Raw genomic sequence first — 18,531 nt, 5'->3', positions numbered from 1 at the left:
GGGAGAGCATTGCCGAAGGCAGAGGCATCTGGGATAGTCCAGGATAGTCCAGAGTGAGGATGACCTTGAGCCGCCCCGTGGGGAGAGCGGGCATGGGACAGCCAGGAGTGAAAACATAGAGGCAAAAGGTAACTAAAATGGCTGGATTACATAGGGAAGGGCAGCCCAGCCCCTGGCCTTGAAGAAATTGGGGCAGTTGGTAGGTTATACTAGCCAGAAGGACCCTGAATCAGGTGGGCACTGAGGGATGCTGGGAGAACTTGGCAGCCAGGTCCACTTTAATATGTTAAATAAGCAACTTAGCAATTTGCCTCAGGTTTGAGGCCTAACAGTTGTGTTCCTGGAGTGATCAGTGATTAGTGGTTTTTGTTGTTGTTGTTGTTGTTCTATATTTTTTGTTTTGTTTTTTAGTTAAGGGCTGTTTCTGTACACATACATAAAAAGAGTAGAGCGCTGGGCACTCTAGAGTGTGTAGAGTGTGTAAACAGATGGGGAAGATGTTCAGGTGACTAAAAATGCAACTAATTAAAAAATAAGGCACAAGCCAGCCCCTTAAAAAGTGTGAATATGAATTTGTGGAATGGCAGGTAACTCAAGGTGTTCACCTACAGCCTTCTGTATTGACAAGTTTTGCTCAACGCTCATCTCTGAAAATGTAATCTAAGGAAATAATCCATAAACCATTAAAAATTGGTTAGTTTAGACCATAAGAATTTGTACTTTTATCGGTCAAAAATATTGAATATTTGGTATTTTCATATAGGACAATTTAATACACATACAAAGCAAAAACTAGATGTGTTGGTGTAGGCCTGTAGTCCCAGCATTCCACAGGTAGAGGCGGGAGAATCGGGTTTATGTGCATTCTTGGCTGCACAGCAAGTTCAACACTAGAGTAGGATGAGAGAGAGAGAGAGAGAGAGAGAGAGAGAGAGAGAGAGAGAAGATGAGAAGACAATGTAATTTGTGACTGAAAAGGTGGGCAAACAGGTGCACAATGGTAGAGACATGTTACATAAAAGTGGCACAAACATGAGTCTTTAAAATTACATATAATTTGAGAACATTAAAGTATACCAATTTTTTTTGTTGTTGTTTTTTTTGAGACAGGGTTTCTCTATGTAGCCTTGGATGTTCTGGACTCGCTTTGTAGACCAGGCTGGCCTTGAAGTCACAGTGTTCCCCTTGCCTCTGCCTCCTGAGTGCTGGGATTAAAGGCATGTGCTACCACGCCCGGCCAAGTCCACAAAATTTTATATGCTTAATAATTATATTTAGTAATTGCATGTAGCACCCAAATAAGAGCTAGGGCATTTTTATCTCTCTGGAATATTCCTTTGTGCTCCTTTCCAGTTTCCCAAATTGTCTAACGACCTAATAAGAGGCACCTGGTGTCTAATTTCAACCACAGACTAGTTTCATTGGTTCTTGGACTTCATACAAGTAGAATCCTCCAAAAAACATTGACTAGGCCGGGCAGTGGTGGCGCACGCCTTTACTCCCAGCACTCGGGAGGCAGAGGCAGGCGGATGGATCTACAGAGCCAGTGCCAGAACAGCCAAGGCTACACAGAGAAACCCTGTCTCAAAAAAGCAAAGCAAAGCAAAGAAAGAAAGAAAGAAAGAAAAAGACTAGTGTCTAACTCCCCAGTCTCCTACTGACCACTGTTTGGTTTGTTTCCAGTTTGGGGCTACTATGAGTAAATCTTTGTGTGGACATATGTCTTAAACTGTCTTATGGAAAGTATCTATCATATGATAATTTAATTGGATGAAGAGTTCTTTCAAAGAGACCACATCCGTTTACACTCTCGCCAGCAATGGATGGGATTTTCAGTTGTTTTACATTTTTGGCAGGGTTGAGTATTTTTTGACTCCTTTTGGAATGTGTAACACTGTCTGCAAGAATTTTCAGTGTTCATGGATGTAATGCAAGGCTAAAAAAAAGGGGGTGAAGATGGACAGGCCCATGTGATTTCCATATTACAATTAAAGGGGGGAAATACTGATTTTAAATAAGTTTTAAGGAGCTAAATATGTCAATGTAGTTCTTACAGCAACCCATTATAAGATATAGTCAATGTTTAGCCTGGTGTGGTGGCGCACGCCTTTAATCCCAGCACTCAGGGAGGCAGAGGCAGGTAGATCTCTGTGAATTCGAGGCCAGCCTGGTCTACAAAGCAAGTCCAGGACAGCCAGGGCTACACAGAGAAACCCTGTCTCGAAAAACAAAACAGAACAAAAAAAGATATAGTCAAAATATACAATGATTAAAGATAATACTGAAGATATTCAAATAACCAAAAAGGGAGACTGAAAAGAAGGACAAAAACCAGAGGAAAGTGAAACAAAGTGGCAGGCCTACATCCAAACATACCAATAATTACATTAAATATAAATTACCCAATTAAGAAGTTGACAAAGTTAAAAAATTTTATACACTAAATATTTTGGCTTTGTTGGACACATGCAATCTGTGTCACATATTTTCTGTTTCAGAAATGGGCAGTGTTAGATTTATGAGTGAACCATAATTTGTCAAACACCAATTTCAACACACCAATTAAAAGAGACAGTGGGCATGGATTAAAAAATATTTTTTTTTAATCCTCAAAAAATTAAAAGAAGTAATTACAAAACAAATTGATTAATTCAAATAAAAATTTTAAGTGAACCACAAAAAAAAAAGTGAAAAATGAACCACGACTTAATTATATGCTGTCCTCAATAAACTTGTGTGATTTATAGTATAGCTGGGTTAAGAGTAAAGGGAACGGAAAGGGAGACACAGTCTGTTCTCTTCCTGGACACCGAGTTGGATGCTGTGTCACACCAGTAAACAGTGCTCTAATTTTTTTTTTTTGTATCTGCAAGCCCTACAAATTAGATATAAAGATAAGGAAGAACATAGATGCCTGGCCTTCCAGGAATCAATACGTTGTTAGGCAAGAATCATGCCTTTGTCTAGTGGCTTATTGATTGTGATCTATTGATTGGTCTTTGCTTGTTGCCTTCCTTCCTTCCTTTTTATCACAGACATGCTTGGAAGCCGATAAAGCAGATGATGATGATGATGATGATGATGATGATGATGATGATTTAGTATGTATGGGTGTTTTGTCTCTATGTATGTCTGTGCACCACTCATATGCCTGGTGCCCATGGAGGTCAGATGAAGGCATCCAGTTCTCTGGAACTGGAGTTACAGATGGCTGTGTGCCACCATGGGTGTCCCAGGAACCGAATTTGAGTCTTCTGAAATAGCTCTTAACCTCCAACCCAGTTTATCTACCCTCGAAATGTCCTTAACAGACAGACCCAAAGGCATGTCAGCGGTTCTCAACCTGTGGGTCGTGACCCCCCTTGAAGGACTTGACCAACTCTTTCACGGCGATCACATATCATATGTCGTGCATATTAGCATTAGCAAAATTACAGTTATGAAGCAGCAACGAAAATAAATTTTATGGTTTGGGGTCACTACAATACAAGGAACTGTATTAAACAGCATTAGGAAAGTTGAGAACCACTGTCCTAGGTGATTCTAAAGCCAGTCTAATTGACAGCGGACATTAAACCATACAGTACACATGCAATTTTTACTTTAAATATTTTTTCAAGTGAGATTGGTTGACTTTTATGAGGAGCCTGTGCGATCTGAAGGCTGGCAGACAGTATTTTGGATGAACACAGGGTTAATCCTCAAGCCTCTGGAAACTGCGGTTTTCATCCGGGAGACCGGTGCTCCTTTTGCCGCTGGCCACTCAGTGTGGATTTCTGAGATTTCTCCAAAACATCAGCTACGCAGGATATTTCGGTCACCAGATGGTTTTGAACTTTACGAGGATAATTATAGTTTAAACAAAAGAAGGCCGGGTTTCCCCCATGCTCCCTCTCCTTGCGAAGCCAAATCCCTCCACCAGGGGGAGTCCTCCTCACTCTTCAGGATGCCAAGTCTCCTGTTTGCGGCGAGCTCCCTTCAAGTCCCTCCTCACATCAACAGCCGATAATTTCAACATTTCTCAAGAATTCGTTTTGTTTAAACGTTTTCCGTGTTCCTCTGCTTAAGCTATTTCGAATTTAGAAGACAAATAGTTCCCTTTTGATGCTTCCAAAAGGGCCACCTGCTCAGGTTTCCACAAGAGAGAAAGATAAACTTGTTTTAAGGTAGAGAACACCATTTCAACTGGTTTTGCCTGCTTTGTTTGTAGACAGGCTCTGTAAGACTCATTATCATGCCAAGCCCTTTTGTGTCCATAGTAACAGACAGGCGTGGTGGCGCACGCCTTTGATCCCAGTACTTGGGAGGCAGAAGCAGGCGGATCACTGTAAGTTCGAGGCCAGCCTGGTCTACAAAGTGAGTCCAGGACAGCCAAGGCTACACAGAGAAGCCTTGTCTCAAAAGACCAAAAATCAAACACACACACACACATACACACACACACACACAACAATGACAACAAAAACAAAACAAAACAAAAACCCAAGGATAACAGGAAGGCCTTGGGTTGTGGAAATGTCTACCTTCCAAAATTAAGATTAAATGGCCAGTGCTTTTTGCAGAGCAGGATAGTGGTTGAGAGCATGGTCACCTGCACTGACCCTACTGTGTCTTTTCCACACAGTATTCTTCCACTCTTGAGCTTTGATGCCAGCTCTATCTTAGAGGAGACTGACAGAGAGACCATGAACTGTCTATCGCTCCTGCAGTATATGGTCAATGTATAGAGGCCCTGTTGGTTATTTAGATTGCACAGGAATACAAAGATATATGTTTGTGTGGGATGCACACATGTGTGTGGGTCATGTGCATGTGTCCATGCCTGAGTGTGAAGGGGGCCACCTGTTGTTAGAGACAGGGTCTCTCATTGGCCTGCAACTTTGCTGATTGGGCTAGGCTCCTTGGCGAATGAACCCCAGGGATCTGTCTGGCTCTGCTCACATCACACTGTTGATAGGTGCAGGGAACCATGGGGTTGGCCTGGCCGAGCTGCCTTGAGAGGCTTCTCAGGTTAGAGTCCATGGCTCCTGGGGCACAGGGTGCCTTTCAGTTCCTGAGAGACCCATGCACTCTCTCAAGTAGGGAAGCATCCAGACTGCTTTGTGTTTCTCTGTATGTTCCTTCAGTAGTCAAGGAAGCATGAAAGCTTTAACAGGACTTAGATATTAATATTGTGTACCCGTGCAGCTTGCAAACGTCATTGCATCCTGGCAACTACAACTGTATTGATCCTGGCAATTGCCATTATATTTTGTTTCTGATAAAGGTATTAAAAAAAAAATCCCAACAAACCTGATTGCTCTCAATAAAATTGTCATAGCCTCATTCTTGCTGTGGCCCCTCCAACTGGCCCGATTTAATTCCTCATGGCCACATCAGGTGATCTTGGCCTGATAAGTAAGTGTGGGCACTTACAGATAGGGCTGTGTACCACAGCACGCGGCATTTTACATGGTCTTTGTGTTTGCCAGTCAAGAGTTTTAGTGATAGCCATCTCCCCAGCTTCCAGAATTTCCATTTAGAAAATTTAGTTGCAAACAACAGTGGCCTTGAGCTCTGATAGCTTCAACAAGTAGGGACTTATTTACTCTTTAAAGCATGAGTGGACACCGACAATTCTGTGTAGGCATAAGGTTATTGTGTAGTTTAAATGCTGATTTCTGTCTTGCTGTTGTGTAAACATTGGTTCCTAATTGTTCCCTTGTGTGCCAATAAAGCAGCTTACAGCCAATCGCTGAGCAGAGAGAATAGGGTGGGACTTCCTGCTAGCCAGGGGGAGGAGGATTTAAAAGTAGGGTTAAGAATAGACTTCAACTGCTCAAGACTGTGTTATAAAGCTTATTGTTAAACAAATATAAAAGAGTCTCAATTATTTGTGTGATTGATGAGTTGAGAAATAAGCTAAGAGAAACAAAGTTTTAGGAAAACAGCTGCAATGAATTAATAACAAATTATAATGCAAAAAAAAAAAAAAGAAAGAAAGAAAAGAAAAATAGCTTCAACAATTCTGTCTTGATTCAGTGCACAACAGTGTCCTGAAAAGACTCGGACTTCTGTTCTTATCTGTCTGTATACATTGCATACGAATTTAAAAAGCCTCAGAAATAGCTTTTAAAAACGTCTTATTTTAATGTGTGTGTGCAGGCGCACATGCCTGTGCCTAAATAGCCAGATGTATTAGATCGCCTTAGAGCTGGAGCCAGAGATGGTTGTGCGCCACCAGACACGGGTTCTGGGAACAGAACTCGGGTCCTCGGCAAAAGCGACAAGGCCTCTTTCCTGTTGACTCATCTCTGCGGCTTTTCGTTCCCAGGCAGGAGGACTCATGGTCACAGAATGGCTGCTGTACCCCTAAGTCTCACAACCGCACTCTAGACTGGGAGAAACCAGGAGGCCATAATGGCAAAGAAGCCTTGTCCAAGCCAGGATCTGCTTTTCCTTTGGTGGAAGGAGGCTCCGCGGGCCTTCTGCTCACAGCTCACCAGTTAGAACTATGCCACGCGCTCACCGTTAGACGCAAAGTAAGCTGAAAGCAAGGCAATTAGCTTTCTGCCTCCGAAGATAAGACTCTGAGGGAAGGAAGGGAAATGGTTATGGACAAGCCCTTATACTCTGCCTCAAAGAGTTGGTATAATTCAGGGTGCAGACAAGGCAGGCTTTTCAGGAGGTGGACTCCTTTTCCTATTCCGGGAACGTAGGCAAACCAGAGCTCTGAACCGGGGACCGGGCGTGAGAACAGGGAAAGGGAAAGGCAGTCCGCCACCCTGTTACTTTTGTTTGTTTCTGGGACAAAGTCTACCTAGGTAAGCCAGGCTGATCCCCAAACTTGCCATCCTCCTGTCTCAGCTTCCCAAGTGCCAGGATTTCAGGCATGTACCATCCTATTCACTCACACTTAAACTCACTGAGCCTTTGATCCAACACTCCAGAGGCAGAGGGATGTCTCTGAGCTCCAGGGCAGCCTGTTGACACAGTGGTTTCCAGGACAGCCAGAGCATAGTGAAACCCTGTAACAAAACCAAACCAGAACAAAACAATGTACTTACTGAGCGACTGTTAAGCAACTTAGAACTCACAGCTAAATAATATTGATGCAACCTCTGTATCTGTATCTGTGTCTGTATCTGTGTCTTGTGACATCTGTTGAAACTTTGCTTTAGTTACTTTTCTAATTGCTGTGATCAAATACCTCACTGGAAGGGACTAGAATGGTTTGTTTTGGCTCGCAGTCTGAGGGGATACATGAGACCACATCTTTCAAAAGCAAACCAAACCAAAACAGAAGCACGGGGGAGGAGCACGGTCCTCTTTGAGGAGAGTTGGTGCTTGAGTCTGAGGTGCTTGCAGAACATTGGGACACATGTGGATAGAAGGCCTTCAGGAGACACAAGTCAGCTGAGTGCTGGGGACATGGCGCAGTGGTTAGAACATTTGCTTGGCATGTATGCAGGCTCTGAAAAGGTGTGGACAGTCCTCATTCAGGGGAGCACCACCGAGCCAGCACAGCCCCATGCTGCAACGTTGAAGCACCTCTTCTGACATTTTTCTTCTTTCTTTTTTTTGAGACAGGGTTTCTCTGTTACACAGAGCCTTGGCTTTCCTGGACTCTCTCTGTAGACCAGGCTGGCCTCGAACTCACAGAGATCTGCCAGCCTCTGCCTCCCGAGTGCTGGGATTAAAGGCGTGAGCCACCACTGCCCGGCCCCTACACCTGACATTTTTACTTTCAAGTGAGTGTGTTGAGTCTCAATGAAGCATCCATGAAGTCAGTATGCATAAACTCTACAAATCTACTTTTTGTTTGTTTGTTTTTTGAGACAGGGTTTCTCTGTGTAGCCTTGGCTGTCCTGGACTCACTTTGTAGACCAGGCTGGCCTAGAACTCATAGCAATCTGCCTGCCTCTGCCTTACAAATCAATTTTTAAAGTGTTGTATGTTTTATTATTTTTATAAATATTCCTTTGGATTTGGATATGATCATATCTTATTGTATACATATATAAATCTCTCAGGAATACAAATCAAAAATTTAAAAAGTACCTTCTTTTAAAAATAAGACTAGGGGTAATTGTTGCGAGTAGCTAGTGTGGAAGGTGACCTGTGAGATGGTCGTCATAGTCTGCCTCTTGGTGTTTCCACCCATAGTATCCCTGTGTCATGAACAGTTAGTTCCAAAGACAGATATAGAACCACACAGGGAGGACTGGAGGCATCCGGTTGCCAGTCTTGTGATGATGCCATATTGGATGCAGATGCCCCACTCTTAGGGAACCTTCAGCTGTCTGTAGCTCTGGCTAACACCAGAGTCGTGAGAGGCCCTGAGCAGAATGGCCAGGCCAAATGCTCCCTGATCCTCACTCACATACACTGTCAGAGAGTAAATGTCAATTGCTTTAAACCACAAGGCTTCTTGGTGAGAATTACACAATTGCAGATTAATATATAATATAATATAATATAATATAATATAATATAATATAATATAATACAATACAATACAATACAATATAATATAATATAATATAATATAATATAATATAATATGATGTTAGGAAACACTTATGCCTTTTCCTGAAAATAAGCTTCTCCTAGCTATTTTAGTGCCTATTTTTCCTCCTCTCTCCTCCTCCTCCCCAATCTTTTTTTTTTTCTGTTGTTATTTTGTGTCAAATTCTTTTCTGTGGCCCAGCTGGCTTCACAAACGCCATCCTCCTGTCTCTGCCTCTGGAGTGAGTGCTGTGGTTACAGGCATGGACCACCACACTCACTTTTCAATATTTCATCTTCCATGGAAATGACCTTTGATTTTCTAACCTTGCTTTGAGATAGGAAATCTTATGCAGGCTTTACATAATTTCTAATTTTGAGAAGCTTTGCTTTATGGTACAGAGAGATGATTAACTGGCTGAGCATCTCGTGTCAGAGAGCATCGCACTCTGAAGTAATATCACAAAGAGTAACAGGCTGATGAATTTTAACGTCTGCTGACATTTTGTACTTATCATTTCATAAATAAATGATTGCTGTAACACAACTAGTCCATCATTGCTTAGTCACTTCTGATTAATTTCCATATATTAGCTTTATCTGTGAATTATTCATGGTACATAACGATTGTTCTATCCTGGCTTGGCCAGAAACAATGCCCACCCTTGTTGTTAAGAGAGTGAGAGCATAGAACCCCAGATTCATTATGCAAAATTACTCTTTTTCTTTTTCATTTCTAGCTCTTCTAGGGTTACTAAGAATGTCTAGGTCCCACGTTCTTTAGAGCATGTGTAAGCTCACCCTCCACCCTGTAGCTGGCTAAGCTGTGGCTCTCGCGGTTGCTCTGGATGGACGGGACCCTAGAGCCAGTGATACATTGGATTTTGTGGATGGCAAAATTTTGAATTAATGCTTGTCTCTGGTGCCAATCATTCTGTCACCTTCAGAAAGTTATTCTGGTTTATTCTGTGCCCTCACACTTTTGAAAAATGAGAATGATCATTATGTTTTCATAATAAAAGGATGATTTCATTGGTTATATGCCATGCTGGCTAGTTTTATGTCAATTTGACATATGCTAGAGTTATTTGGGAAGAGGGACCCTCAATTGAAAAAATTCCCTCACAAGACTGGTGTGATTGGTGTGTGTGTGTGTGTGTGTGTGTGTGTGTGTGTTTGTGTGTGTGTGTGTTTGTGTGTGTGTGTGTTTGTGTGTGTGTGTGTGTTTGTGTGTGTGTGTTTGTGTGTGTGTGTGTTTGTGTGTGTGTGTGTGTGTGTGTGTGTGTGTGTGTGTGTGTATGTGACTATTTACTGTGTTCACTCTGGGCTGGCCATCCTGGGTGCTATAAAACAAAACAAAACAAAACAACAGGCTGAGCAAGCCACGAGGAGCAAGCCAGCAAGCAGTATTCTTTCACGCATTCTGCCTCAGTTCCTGCATCTAGGTTCTTGCCTTGAGTTCCTGTTCCCACCCCCTTCAGTGACGGCCTGTGATACTGACGTATAAGATAAGATAAACTCTTTCCTCCTCAAGTTGTTTTTGGACATGGTGTTTTATTTCAGCAGTAGAAAAGTACATAAGACATATATGCTTTGGCTTCCCAGACCTTTCATTCAGTTTGCTGCTGTCATTCTTGAGCCAGGGCCTCATGTAACTGAGGCTGGCCTTGCACTCCTGATGCTCTTGCCTTCACCTCCAAAATGCTGGGATTGTAGATGTGCACCCCTCCTCCTCCTCCTCTTACTACTGCTTTACAAATGCTTTGTCTATCCATGCAGTCATGAGGGCTCCTGTGTGGAAAGGAAATTCTGCTCTGCTTAGGAGTGTCTGTGTGTCTTCTTTGTATGTGTGTTTGCAAGTATGCGAGATCTTTCCATGTTGCCAGAAAAAAGAAACATACACGTGTGCACACATACACGGTTTCAATAAGTGAGCAATACCATTTGCAGCCCATTTCACACAAGGCCAGTTGCTGCATCCCAGACTCAGGTGGCCCTGACCCTAACCATCCATGGGTTGTCACTTTTGAGGCTTGAACAAAATGAGCAGCCAACAAAGTACATCATCAATGCTGGTGATTGGCAGGCCCAGATCGTGTGTTTAGTGATGAGCTGGGGAGGCTACAGGGTGGAATATAGTTCACAAACACAGCTTCTCCATTGTTTATGATCACAGGGTGTATGTGTGAGCCTCAATTCTGACAGCCTGCCTCACCAGAACCTGGTCCTTCTAGTTGTGGGAAGCACTTCTAGAATTTTCCAAGTTCCCTAACACCTGAGCCATGTCATCCTGAAATTCTGGTAAAAACCACTTATTTTTGAATTGCACCCTGTATCATATGCACCTAGAATATAGATTTCAGAAACCACGTCTTTCAAATTTTTTATTCTATTTTGTGTGTGTGTGTGTGTGTGTGTGTGTGTGTGTGTGTGTGTGGCTGTTTTGCCTGCTTGAGTGTCTGTTCATCACATGCATGCCCAGGGCCTTTGGAGGCCAGAAGAGGGTGTCAGGTCTCCTGGAACTGGCATTAGAGATGGTTGTGAGTCACTACGTAGTTTCTGAAATTGAACCTGCGTCCTGTAGAAGTGCACTTGGGGCTCTTAGCCATCGAGAGAAGACTGAGCAAGCCAGGAGAAGCAGCAATCCAGTAGGCAGTATTCCTCTGTGGTCTCTGCCTCAGTGCCTGCCTTGGCTTTAGTCACAGTAAAGAGAAAAGTACCTGATACAGGCACTAAGAGAGGCGGCTTCTCCAACAGATTCAGGAGTGTGTGGGCATCTACAGTGAGGGAAGGAACAGCACCAGCTCTCCCTGATGGAGAGTGTGACTGTGGCCAGAGTTGGCATTCCCAAGCTGCCGGTGCCACACGTGCCACCTGTCATGGGCAGTGCAGCTCTGGCCTGTTTCTAAGGAGCATAGCCCTTATGTTATGTGCCATAAGCCCCCAGTGAAGCTGGGGAAGATAAATACCTTTTAAAACCTTTTCTAGTCTCTCAAAGATGGTGACTTTACTCATGAAGAAGTATGTATTCATAAACTGGGGTGAATGTTCGCTTGAGCTCAAAGGCTGGAGTTCGATGAGCTGTAAGCTACTTGATCCTTCTGTGCCTCAGTTTCCCTGACTAGGAAATGGGATCGATCCCATTATCCACTGCATAGCTAGGAAAAAAAGATGACATCGTGAAGGCAAAGCATAGATTCCTCAACAAAGGCCCCCTTCATTACTGTCATTACCATACTGTTATTTTTAAAGAATGCAACTAGTTATTATTTTATTATAATTATTAACATGCTAACTGTACATTTTATTGGGATTCACTGTGATCTTTTCATACATGCATATACCATGCATTAACCATGTCCATTTGTCCTTCTATTGTCACCCTCCTCCTGCAGTCTTCCCATCCTCTAGCAATCCCTTTGTAATAAGTTTTTAAAAAAGATTTATTTATTACGTATACAGTGCTCTGCCTGCATGTAATGCCTGTAGGCCAGAAGAGGGCACCAGATCTCATTAAAAAAAATTTTTTTTTTTTACTTTTACTGAATGTCTATGATTTACACGTCATGCACCAAAATCCCTCTCCTCCCCCCAGTAAAACAAACAGACAAACAAAAACTCTTGTCACAGAAGCTGTAGTACATCACACAGTATAGCCTTTTGTCCACCTATGTTTACTTTCAAATGTTCATTGCTATGAGTCATGGGTCTGGTATGAGGCCTACACTATCGTTACAGGATCCTCACTGTTGCCGTGTGTCAAGGAGATTCTTAATCTTTGAATCTGCAGGTCTGACCTCTTCATGTGTTCCAGCAGGTCATGCATGGGGTAGATGTTGGGGTGAGGTTGACTCAGAGCCCTGGATCAGGGCCAGCTCTCCCACTCCTGTGTCATCATGGCAGGGCCAGCTCTCCAGCTCCCATGTCCCCAGGGCTGGCTCACCTGATCCCCCGTCCTCAGGGCCAGCTCTCCTGTTCGTGTGTCCTCAGGGTCAGCTCTCCTGCTCCCGTTCAATTTGCCAGATTGTTGCTGGCCATCAAGGCCTGGATGGGTTCCTACTCCTGTGGGTACTGGATCTTGTGGGCCATCAAGCAGGTGGCAAGTGGAGGCCCCTCAAAGTCTTCGTTGAGTTGCTTGCAGAAACCATTGATGTTGGCCCAGCTCAGCCTCTTGTCCCTGGGAACTTGTGGCTCTGTTGATTCACGCCTCCCGAGTCTCTGGTTCTATGGCGTGCTCCATCTGCCATGGCCCCCCCCCCCCCGCCCCCACCTTGGTGCTGCTCCTAGTATCCACCTCTGCACGATCCAGCTCTTGGCACTGAGCATGGCTCCGGCCCGTGAGAGGAGGTCCAGGAGGCCTGTGGTGTGGGTGGTGCAGCTCTGGCTCGACTCAAACAGCACCCTCTCCTCCAACACCATCTCCTTGGCCTGCACCGTGCTGGGCCGCAAACCGAAAGGTGGCCTGGGGTCCCTGGGAACTCATCAGAGCGTGGTCCCATGGTCCTGCAGCGGGAGGGCATGGACGATCCACACGACAGGGTTGTTTTTTTCTTTCTGGGAAGCACCAGCACTGTGTTTGGAATTCTCAGTGTGGTCCTTTGGTGGCTGTCCAGTCACTGCTGTTCCACCGATCAGACACAGGGTGCGAATGACGCCACCTTGGATGATCTCTGTTTGGGTATTTCTAATACATTGCGCTAAGTGTTTCCTCCCAGTCATGCCGCTCTCAGGGGTGAACATTTCTGTGTAGCTCTGGACCACAGTCATCCTCCTCAGAATGCATTGAGGACCTCATCTTTCGAACCCTGAGGCCTCGCGTCGCCACCATACTGTTATTTTATTAATTAAAGATTTACAGTGTGTGCCTGTATGTGTGTGTTGGCACGCATGTGTGTGTGTGTGTGTGTGTGTGTGAGACAGAGAGGGGGGGTAGTCCATCAGAGAAGTGATTGAATTCAGGTCATCCGGTTCGGTAGCCAGCACCGTTACCCACTGAGCCATCGCACCAGTTCTCAGAATTGTCTATCTGTGGTAGAGTGGAAAGAGCTGGGTTTGGAGTTAGAACCAGGCATTGGTGTTCCTCAAGCCACACTGCTTCAGTCTCTATACAGAGCTGAGCCAGGCCATCCTCTGGGCCCTCTGCTGAAAAGTAGGCTTGAGTCTCACACAATGAGAGCCCTGGTATTATAGACACAGGGCGGCACTGGACACCCCTAGAGAGCAGGAAACAGCATGTACTGCTTTAGGCTGTGCAGTACTGCTTGTGCTTTTCAGAGCTGATTTTAATGATGCTACTCAGAATGTTTTCTCTCCAGATGGTGTTTAAGAAGCTAATTTAAAAAAATGGTCTGGTACCGAAACCAAACCAGAACCATGCTGCTTTCTAAGATCTTAGTTTATTATTTTTTCAAGGCAGTATGCTGGATATGTCTACACTTTTATTCAAATGACAGGAAAACATGGAAAAATGTTGCTGCTATGGACACATAACATATTACGTTATTGTGTGTGCTCTCTCTTCATATGTATATATGTATATACACATGTGTGTGCGTGTGTGTGCGCGTGCACACCCTCTGTGGTCTTTGGAAAAGATTGCTTCAGTTTATCATGTTGAGTTGGTGGCCTCACAGAAATTGGTCTAGAAGTGTTAAAACTTAATCCTCCCACCCAGGGGGGTAGCAGACTGTCTTAACTGCATAAGGTCTTAGCTACGTGAGTTTTATTACAGAAACTAAGTAAAGAGTCTCTAAATAATGAAAAAGAGAAGCTGACTTAGCCCCGAGACCACACCAGAAGACCCATGCCCCACACACCCTAGAGGGCAAGACACAAGGGCGGCTGGCAGGCCCATTGTGATGCAGTGCTTGCACACAGTTGACAACCAGCTCTCTGAATGCCGTCTCTCCACTTTGCTGTGGAAACAACCTGCTCATCAGCAACATAAGCAGGTCCCATCTAACTGCATCTAAAAGAATTGATTCTAAAAGAATCTATCTATCTATCTATCTATCTATCTATCTATCTATCTATCTATCTATCTTATTCTGTGTCCTTCCCCAAGGAAGGATTTTCTGAGACATCCAAGTCTCTTGTACAAAGTGGCCTTGTATTTACATATAGCCACATACATTCTCCTGCAGGCTTTAAATCGTTTCTAGATTGCTTATAGTATTTAGCACAGCGGAAGTTGTTATGCAAGTCGCTGTGACATTGCACTATTTTAAAATTACATTGTGGCTGGGTGTGGTGGTGCAGGTCTTTAATCCAAGCACTCGGGAGGCAGAGAGGCAGGCAGGCAGATCGATGTGAGTTCCAGGCCAGCCTGCTCTGCAAAGCAACTCCAGAACAGCCAAGCTACACAGAGAAACCCTGTCTTCAAAATAATAATAATAAAATTCAAAGTCTTTTTGTTGTGTTCTTCTGTAGTGGATATAAACATGTTTTTGTTTTGATCCCAAGTGTGGGATGTGAAACAGACTTGTGTGAGATGCGCATGCTTCAGTATGGAGCCCAGAGGATAGCCCACAGGAGTCTTTGTTTTCCTTCTACCATGTAGACTATAGGGATGGAGCTCATGTGGTCAGGCTTGGCAGTAAGCCCCCGCGCCCGCTGAATTACAGCTGTGGAGCCTGAGGATGTGGAAGTACCTGGTGAATTGATTACTATAGTCATTTTAGATAGCTGCTTCTTCTTCTTCTTCTTCTTCTTCTTCTTCTTCTTCTTCTTCTTCTTCTTCTTCCCCCCCTCCTCTCTGTCTCTCTCATGCATTGTTTATCTACTCATCATTTGATATCATTACTTTTACCTTTTGGCTATTGGGACTAGAATGCCGTGAACGAGGATGGACAGATACCTGCTTTCAGTTTTGAAGAGTTTATACTCAGAAATGCAATCGATAGGTCACATAATAATCTCACATTTTAAAAAGATTTACTTATTTTAGGTATGTGGGCTCAATCTCTCTCTCTCTCTCTCTTCTCTCTCTCTCTCTCTCTCTCTCTCTCTCTCTCTCTCTCTCTGTGCATGCACTATGCTTGTGCAGTGACTATGATGGCCAGAAGAGGGCATCAAACCCCCGACCCCCCCCCCCCCTCCCCACTGGAGCTACAAAACGTTATGAGCCACACCTGAGAATCAAACCTGGATCCTCTGGAATAGCATCCAGTGCACTTAACCTTTGAGCCATCTCTCCAGCCTCAATAATTTCAAATTTAATACTTTGAGGAACTGTCAGACTATGTTCCACAGTGGCTACTCCCACCCATAGTGTCCATGGACCCCTGTGTCCTCATACCCTTTCAGTACTTACTTATTATTACCATCATTATTTTTCAAACTCTAGTTATCCTAATGGGTGTAAAGTATTCTTTCTCTCTCTTTTTTAAAAGTCAATTTATTCTTATTTATTTGCTTATTCTTGCATGTGTATGTGTGTGTGAATATGAGTGTACTTGTGTGCACGTGTGTGTGGAGGCCAGAGTTGATGTCACTTGTCGTCCTTGTTCTCTCTCCACCTTAACGTTAAGGTTGAGTCTCTCACCTAAACCCAAAGCTCTCCCACGTGGCTGGGTTAGCTGGCTTTGGAGTGCTTTTCTCTGTTAATTGGTACAAAGGCCGGAGAAGTCTAATTACGTGGGATCCATTGCCGCAGTCTCTGGGCGAGGGAGCCGGTAGCTCTTGGCAGTGATTACGGAACGGGACGCAAGATATATTGTGCGGGAAAATGCTTTGCCACACAGAAGTTAATTGGGATCACAGAAAATGGCTCACCACAGCCATTTATTGTACTTTAGTAGACTTGGGCGGGGTAACAGGGGAATGGAAGCTCTTCGGCAACTGTGTGGTGTGAGGTATGTTGAGAAGCTGCATTGGATAGTGTTGCTTGTTTCAGACTGCCTGCAAGAAGGAGAAAGTGGGCCGGGGAGATGGCTCAGAGGTTAAGAGCACTGACTGCTCTTCCAGAGGTCATGAGTTCATTTCCCAGCGACCACATGGTGGCTCACAACCATCTATAACTAGATCTGATGCTCTCTTCTGGTGTATAGGCATATATACAGGCAGAATGCTGTATGAATAGTAAATACATTAAAAAAATAAGAAGTAGAAAGCAAGTCGGGCGTGGTGGTGCATACCTGTGATCCCAGGACTCAGGCAGGAGCAGATGCAGATGCAGAGACAGGCAGGTCTCTGTAAGTTCAAGGCCCTGCCTGGTTTACAGAGTGAGTCTAGAACAGCCAAGGCTACACAGAGAAACCCTGTCTTGAAAAACAAACCCAGAGACAAACAAACAAAAAGTAGAAAGTAGTGAGCACAGGAGGAGTGCAGGCATGGCGTTGGGAAGTACAGTCAAAGTTGATGCAAGGCATGTATACTTTGGTGAGATCCTTCCTTTGAGCAAATCTGCCCACGGTTCTCATTAATATTTACCGCGGATATGAAAGGCAGTAGAAGAAAATGGTCCAACCTGGAGATGTGAGGTCTTGGTGCTCAGTCACCTTTGGCATCACTGGCTCCAGCATCCTGTATCCCTTTGTTTCTGAGAGGATGATGGCAGGGACCTTGTGTATGTCTTTACTTATTTATGCAGGCTTTCATGTAGCCAAGGGGGTCTTGAATGTGCTATCTAGCTGAGGATGACCATGAACTTTCTTATTTGTCTGTATATGTAGGTCAGAGGTCAATGGTCAACCTCTGGTGTTCCTCGGAAGCCACGAAGCTTCACATCTCCTCCCCGCCCCTCCCCCTCAGCCTTAGCTATCCTGGCCTCCCGGGGACCCACCCACTTCTGCTTTCCCAGAATGCCACCACACTGGCTTTTTGTTCTTGCTACCAAATGTGGGTTCTCATGTCTATGTACCAAACACTTTACCGAGTGAACTATCTTCCCAGCAGATGACCTTGACTTTCAGATCCTCCTGCCTTGATCCCCACCATGGCCTTCCCGAGTGTGTCCTAAGCACTCTTATCAACTGAATTATAGGTCCAGGCCCAGTCCCTTCCTATGCACAGAGGAGTGTTTACCTGTCCCTCCCATCCTATGCAAGGAGTTAATGATCGCATCCACTCAGAAATCATGAGCTTTCAAAAGTACTTCCCAGGCTGCGGAGAGCCTTGATGGGGTAGACTGCCTGGGCACTGCTAAATGTGATGGGCAGGGATGTTGAGGGATTTCTGAAAGGCGCACGGTAGGTAGAGGGCAAGGAAGACTGTTTCTCTAGGTTTCCACAAAGGTAGAGTTTCCGCCAGACACTTGGGACGCCAGCCCCGAAGGCAAGGCGGGAGAGCATCCTGGTTGCTGAAGCCAGGGTGATCCTCGGATCACATTGCAGAGCAGGAAGGGGCCGCTAGAGGTCGCCAGAACTGCGGCCTAAAGGGAAGAAAACTAAGAGCAGGTAGGGTGGCCAAGAGAGGTAGGTGCAGGATGAGCAACGCCAGCTTTCAGACCACTGGACGATGACTGAAGCCAAGGAGACTCCCTCAGGACACACTTTCTCGTCCGGGTGAAACCACAATGCACTCAACAGCATTGAAATGACTCGAAGAGACTTCAACACTTAATTACTAGCTTTTCAATTTTCTTCTGCTCCATGCTGCCAGAAAGGGAGTGTGGGCATGGTTCCACAAGACAAAGTCATCATCAATTGCCCAGAAGAGGAAATTGCCTCACACTGAGTTGATAAGCCTGAGTCTTGAATAAGAGTTCCTTGAGGGACCCTTACAAGACAACCATTCCCTTGACAAACAAAGCAATGTTAATCATATCTGTGCCGGTCGGTACCTGGACTCCAAACAGGACTGAGCTGGGGGCGGGAACCGCTGTACTTCAGGATATTATTAACACCTCCAGAAAAGGGCATTACCAGGTAGACAAATAATAATGACAAAATATTAAGGTTACAGGAAAGAAATAATATACATGTACAACAACAGAGCCTTGATGTGCTTCCAAAAGACCTGACAGGAAGGAAATTAAGGGAAAAAAAATAGACAAATCCACCCTCACAGGGAAATATTTTGAATACGCTTTTCTTACTCATTGGC

The sequence above is a fragment of the Acomys minous genome (assembly GCF_964271855.1).
Source record: "Acomys minous genome assembly, chromosome: 9".
Lineage (NCBI taxonomy): Eukaryota > Metazoa > Chordata > Mammalia > Rodentia > Muridae > Acomys > Acomys minous.
This window is presented reverse-complemented; position numbering follows the sequence as displayed.